Source organism: Protobothrops mucrosquamatus, unplaced genomic scaffold, assembly GCF_001527695.2.
Source record: "Protobothrops mucrosquamatus isolate PMUCROS unplaced genomic scaffold, P.Mucros_1.0 scaffold3447, whole genome shotgun sequence".
Taxonomy (NCBI): domain Eukaryota; kingdom Metazoa; phylum Chordata; class Lepidosauria; order Squamata; family Viperidae; genus Protobothrops; species Protobothrops mucrosquamatus.
In genome coordinates this window covers 16,593-23,921 of record NW_015389425.1, presented here as the reverse complement: position 1 = coordinate 23,921, position 7,329 = coordinate 16,593, and the positions used below count along the sequence as shown (strand labels likewise).

Below are 7,329 nucleotides of genomic sequence, written 5' to 3'. Positions count from 1 at the left end.
CGTATGTTACTGACTCCAGAAGTGCAGGGGCCACCAGATTCTCCGCGATGTCAAAAGCTTCTTGTCCACAGGCACACAGAAGAGTTGCTGCCTTCAGGCCGTCTTCTCTTATCTGATTTTCTCTAAAGTAGTTCTCCACCCGTGCTACGTAGGAATTCCATCTCTCTGGGTGGGAGACATCAAAATCAGTCAAGCGGCCGATCTTCGACATCGTAAACTTTACGACCTTCACTAATTGCCTCCTCTGCAAGCTGATGTTTGGGAAAGGGTCCTTTTGCCGAGCTCACCTCCAGCGACGCTGTACTGGCAGGCTGAGTCGCAAATGCAGACGCCGTCTTCCCAATTGTCAGGACTTCCTGGGTGAGTCCTTAATTCTTTTTATTGCTTGCAGGGATCCCACCTTTGTCGCCAGTGTAGTGTTTTCGGTTCGTTGGCAATTGATGAAGACACATGGTGAAACAACAAGCTCTTTATTTCTCTCTCCTACAACCAAGCAAGCAGCAAAAGGCACACAGGCCTTTTATAGGGCCAGAAACCCAGACAGTGTGAACCAATAGGAATTGAGCATTTTCACGCCTTGCACATGCGCACAAGGCTGGCGCTACCCTGTCTGGTCCCGGGCAGCTTTTGGAATGCCCAGGACCATTTGCAACAATCTGAGCCTGCTTTCAGCTCTTGCAGGCTCAGGACACAACAACCTTCATGGGTTGAAAGCTCCCCTTTTGGGAGCCACTGCAGGGATCCTTTTCTGCTGCCTCTATCAGTGTCTTCCCCTTTGCATTAACAATTTGAGAACTTGCTTCCCTGCATCCTGAAAAAAAATAAAAGCACCCATCAAGTCTCCCTGATCAGATCAATTCTTAATTTTGGGCCACTAAAAGTGTGTCACCCACACTTATATGGCCCAAAGGGGGGATTGTAGAAAGTCAGCACTCACCCACCCTCCTAGAGAAGGAAATATCTGGGGGGATATTAAAAAGGCAGAATATTATATTTCCCCAAAGGAACAGGGCTTTTTTTCTCATAGAACACCCAGAACGGAGTTCCGGCACCTTTTTTGGATGGAACCTTGTAGGGTAGGCAAGGCGGGTTGTATGACATGTGTGAGTTCCGGCACCTTTTTTTTTTTTTTTTTTAGAAAAAAAGCACTGCAAAGGAATAATGGAGAAAAATCTTAATGGAGGCAGAAAACCAGTCCCAGTCTCCCTCAAGCAGACACTGAGGAGGCCACCTTTTAGAAATGTAGATTTGGTAATCCATTTAGAAAGACAGGCAGTCCATTCATAAGCAAAGAGCAGAGACTCCAGATAAGCAACTCAATTAGGCAAGCCAAAAGTTGACAAGATTAGCTCAAACACCTAGGATTTGCATTTCTCATTTGCCTATAGAGCCAGCCATGACCCCTACATGACCCCATAGGAATCAAGAAGGTATAAAAACCCACCCACTCTCAACTCCATTTGGTCAGCTGTTCCAGAACTGCATGCTGTTGCAGGTTCTGCTCATCAATAAACTGGAACCTTCTTTCTAAGCAGCCTCCATTTTTATTTCCAGCATCTTAATCTCCATTTTATTTACTCCTGGCTTGGAACTGGACCTGATGATTTTTCTTTCTACACTTTGTTACCCCAAACTGCTTAGCAGAAAGTCCTTTTTACACAATGTAGGCAAAACTACTAGGACTATTGCAATGCACTTTACATGGAGCTACCCTTGAAGATCATTCGGAAGCGTTGGATCTGAACCTAGTAAAATAGCTGGGAAAAGTCCTGGAAGGCACGGGTCTCCTTTTTCTCACTCGGGGGCAGCCCAGCCCACCAGGCAGTTCACTTAGCCAATTTTTTGACTGCACGGTCCCCCGACGATTTGGCAGTTCCTCCATGATTCTGGACAGAAAGCTGAGGGGGGGGGGTGAAGGAGGTCCTTTTTTCATCTTGTCGCCCCACTTTCAGGGCAGTCCTACCCTTCAGAAATTCTGCTCACCCAGCCTCCTTTATGACTCACCAATGCCACATGAGGATTGGAGAAGCAAAGGTTGCCAGGAATTCTCAAATTACATCTGAGGTGAGAGGATTTAACTTTTTCCCGCCCTTCACTCGTCTGGCTGGAGGATCCACATACCAAGTCACTGCCTTCCTGAGGCCGGGCAAGTCAGTGCCCCACACACCCCACCATCACCCCAAGAAGTAGCCCTCTTGAATTATGGGGAGTGGGGAGGGCGGCTGAGGGGAAGAAAAAAATAAAACATGACTGGTAGATTTGCACCCTCCTATAAATTGGCAATTTTTGCACTAAATTTTGCACTAAATTTTAAAAATGGGCAGAGCTTTAGTCCAAAAGTACAGTAGTCAACAGGGTAAGCTGCTTCAACAAACCTTTCCCTTCATGAAACAACATCCTTTCTGATGACATGGAAAATAAGGCCAGAGCACAGGCCTGGAAGGAAAGGCGGTAGGGTTTAAAAGAATGACATTGTTTGCCATAATTTATCATAAATATAGTTTATGGAGTAAAGTCTTTTATTTGAGTGACATATTCAAACAGACTCATGACACACGCAGGCTGGATTTCCATAATACATTAGGTGAGTGTTTTTAAAATTTTGCAACCTTACGATTTGTGAATTTCAACTCCTAGAATTCCCCAGCCATTCTAGGATTTATTTGAAAACCATGCAGTAGACCTAACCAGGGTTGCTTTCTTTGGCTCAGAATGTTGGTTGAATGAAACCAATATGTTGGACAACTGAGTAAAATTCTATAAATCATGGCTTACAAGGCAGCATGAATCCAACCATCAGCAGGTACAGAGGAAAAGACAAGCAAGTTGACAAGTTATATTTGACAACACCATGCAGGGTAAAAGAAACCAGCATCCCCAAATCAGGAGGAGCTATACACCCCTCTACCCAACACACACTTGCACATATCCCTCTAACCTTACCTGGAGTAACTGGGGGAGACATCCTACCCAGATTATTTCATTTTTAAAGGGATAACAAATCCATTTGTTCCTGCACACCTCTTAATATAATCAAAAGAGATTTCACCAGTTGTGTACTTGTGCAAACTTCTATATCCCCCACCCGACTAAAATGCAAACACATGAGGGAATCCATTTTTAAGGTTGACTCTAAGTACAGATGTTGAACACGACTGAGTCCAGCACGGATTCAATCACAGACATAAGATTTTCATTCATGCACTTTAGTACCTCAATTTTACAAATGGATTTTTGTCCATGCAGGAAAGCAGCACCATCTTGAGGCCAAAGACATTTATCTCCCACTTGTGATGTATATTTACTTGCTTTCAGAACAATTTAATAGTCAAGGGAAAACAAAGGATGAGCATCTTGGACAATTGGAAGGATGTGGACAAGTGAACGCAAGCTTTCAATGTCAAGCAAGAAATGACAAGGCAAAATATCTCAATCAAGAATGTCAACAAGTAGAGGAAAATAATTAAATAAAATGATTTAGGAAGATCAGAAAAATCACAGAAAAATTAAACTAAGATTATCCAAGAGAAATAATCTAAGAGAGGGAAGTATTAGAAGAAAATAGAAAATTGTACTTATAACTGCTGTGAAGAATATAGTTAGCCATTTCTTTGTTTCTTTTTTCTTTTCCTCAACTTTTTTTCCTTTTCTTGCACTTTTTGCTTTCTCTTTGATGTATTTTTCTTGTTTCTTCCTTACTTCATATTAGTTTGTATTAGTTTTTTTAAGTTTCAATAAAAATATTTTTTTTAAAAGAAAAATATCCCAAAACCTTTGCAAGTGGAATTGTAAAATGACAGAAAGATTTGTAGAAGAAAAGTATCAAGACATCAATTCCAATAGAAAGAGAGGTACAAGAGGCAATAAATCAACTGTCATGTAGGAAAGCAGACTGAGAATCTCCACAGACATTTAGCTATACACTTTGAGATGAACACCCTTCGAATGGTGCGGGACTATGAATGGATTTCCAGAAAACTTGTAGACTAAAGGAACCATTTGCACTTCAGTTTGAGATGCAGACTACACAGATTCATCCCTATCAGCCTGCGCCTCTGTTCAACAGTGAAAGGATACAGGACAGAAAATGTCCTGCAGAAAGCACAGCTCCAACTTCTCAACAAAAAATTAAGACAGATTAATTTTACAGTTGAGGTTTTGAAAGAGAGTGGAACAAAAACTTCAAGAGCTGAAATCACTTCTTCCAACAGAAGTATTGGAGGAAGTCACAAAATTTACGAAGAAGGGTGGAATTTTGCAGTAACATCAGAACAGCTACCAATTGTAGATCTCCTCACAGGCACAGAGTCAGCCATCAGGAACAATAAACTGGCAGAACCAGAGGCAGAACAATTAAGGATGAAGGTATCTGCAGCCCTTGCCAATGCAAAAACACCCCCCTCCAACCTCACAATTCAAGAAAGGAGAGCAGTGACATCCCTAGGAAGAGACCCAAACATTACCATCTTGCCAGCTCATAAAGGAAGATGCATGGTTATCCTGAACCCAGATGACTACAATGCCAAGATGGACACTTTTCCGAAGGACACTGCTACATATGAGACTCTGAAGAGAGATCCCCCTAGCAGTTCTAAGAAAAAGGTCATTGATTTCCTGCAACAACTACTGAAGGACAATGCCATTGACAAGCCACAATACTATTACCTTTACCTTGGGGAAGCCACTCCATCCATATATGGACTCCCCAAAATCCACAAAGAGGTAACTCCACTCACACCAATTGTCAGCAGCATCAACTCTGTCACCTACCACATTGCGAAACATCTAACTACCTTATTAGCTCCTCTGGTTGGCAACACCACCCATCACATCAACAATTCACAGGACTTTGTCAGCAAGGTTTGGAAATTAAAATTGGATCTGGATAAGACAATGGTTTCTTATTATGTGACTTCACTCTACATCTGCATTCCAACAACTGAAGCTGTCACGGTAGTGAAGAAATGACTGCTACAAGATAGCACATTGGGCAACAGAACTAACCTCAGCCCAGACCACATATATGCCATGTCGGACCTCTGCCTGATCTTTACTTATTTTAAATACAGTGAAGGTTTCTACAAACAAAAGCACGCTATGCCATGGGTTCACCTGTGTCCCCCATTGTGGCTAATCTCTACATGGAAGAGGTAGAAACCAAAGCCCTAAACTCTTTCACAGGATTTCCACCCACTCACTGGTATAGGTATGTGGACGATACATGGGTCAAGATTAAAACACAAGAAGTGGAAGCCTTCACCAAACGCATCAACTCCGTGGACAGATACATTAAGTTCACATGGGATGATGTTAAACAAAACAGTCTGGCTTTCCTAGACTGTGTAGTTCACATTAAGGAAGACAGACGCCTTAACACTGACGTTTACAGAAAACACCCACCCACAGATCAGTATTTACATTTTGATTCTCACCACTCACTGGAGCACAAAATGGGAGTGATCAGAACCCTACACCACTCGGCTGAAAGTTTGCCTACCAGTAAAGAGGGAAAAGAAAAAGAACTAAAACACATCAAGGAAACCCTCAGAACATATTTATTTATTTGGAAAATTTATATTACCACCCACTCGCTCACGGCGATTCAAGGAGGCTTACAAGAAATAAAAACACAATATAAAAGAAATAAAAATAAAAAATAATAAAAAATAATAACCCCCCCAACCCTCCACCCCGGTGACAACACACACTTATACCAGCCATTTAATGGGCTCCATCCCACTCTGGGTTCCCCAGGCCCACTGGCACAACCATGTCTTCAGGGCCTTCCAAAAGTGTGTCAGAGTGGGGGCCAGTCTAATTTCTGGAGGGATGATGTTCCAGAGGGAGGGAGCCACCACGGAGAAGGTCCTTCTTCTGGGTCCCAAAAGATATATGCTCTTAGGGGACGGGACCCACAATATTCCTTACCTCCCTGCTCTAGTGGGTCGGGTGGATGTGACCGGCAAGAGACGGTCCCTCAGATAACCTGGTCCCAAGCCATTAAGGGCTTTAAAGGTGACAACCAGCACCTTGAATTACACCCAGAAGCAAATTGGCAACCAATGCAGCTCCCGCAGGAGACGTGACACATGTGTACACTGAGGTCTGCACAAAACCATGTGGGCCGCTGCATTATGCACCAACTGAAGCTTCCAGTTGCTTTTCAAGGGCAACCCCATGTAGAGCGTATTGCAATAGTCAATATGGGAGGTGACTAGGGCATGAGTGACCGTGAGTAGGAATTGTTGGTCCAGGAAAGTAACTGGCGCACAACCCGCAGTTGTGCATAGGCCCTCCTGGCCATGACTGCCACCTGCTCTTCAAGCAGCAGTCGCAAGTCCAGGAGAACCCCCAGATTACACACTTGTGGCTATCCCAACTGGGCCTTCATGAAATCTAGAAAAAGACCCAGCAGGAGCTCCTCCATAACAGGCAAAGGAAACAACAAATGAAGCAACATTGTCATTCCATACATTGTAGGAATATCTGAAAAGCTCAGGAGGATTTTCAACCAACACAACATACATGCACATTTTAAACCCAAGAATACACTAAGGCAGAAGTTTGTCCACTCCAAGGATAAAACACCCAGACACAAACGGAGCAATGTGATATATGCAATACAATGCAATGAGACATGTGCAGATCTGTACATAGGAGAAACAAAACAACCATTTCACAAACACATGGCACAACATAGAAGAACAAACCCATCAGGACAAGATTCAGCAGTCCATCTGCATTTGAAAGACAAAGGACACTCTTTTGAAGACAGCAAAGTCCACATTCTGGATAGAGAGGACCGCTGGTTTGAAAGAGGGGTAAAAGAGGCCATTTATGTTAACACTGAGCATCCTTCTCTTAACGGGGGGGGGGGGGGATAAGACACCACCTATCTCCTGTCTACAACACAGCCCTTCCAGCAGTTTCCAAGAAGATTCCACCCCCATTTGCACTCTGATACAGGTGACCACAAGGGCACAGATAAACCCCCAAGTGACCTCAAGAGCTCTCAGGGAAAGTGCTAATGACCAGATGACTGCAAGAAATACGATCCTTCCAACCCCCCATCCTGTCAGAACTAATCCTTCCATCACCCCCACCATCCTGCCAGAACCAATGAAGTTTCTTGGATGAGAAGCGAAATGTCTTCTTCTTCCTCAAGGGAAAAACAGTCCAGTTGCATTTTTACAAAGCACCTTTGAGACAATTGAATGCAATCTGTGTGCAAAGGTTTTTTTTTCCTCCAACCATAAGTGCTGCATATTTATAAGGATTATAATCTCTGAACTGAATCTATATGAATGAACTGAATATGAATTTCTATAT

At 43.2% G+C, this 7,329-nt stretch overlaps 1 pseudogene; it reads left to right on the top strand.

Moving 5' to 3' along the window:
* The first annotated feature begins 2,783 nt into the window (after positions 1-2,783).
* On the top strand, positions 2,784-6,961 carry LOC107297663 (annotated as a pseudogene).
* Positions 6,962-7,329: the final 368 nt, after the last annotated feature.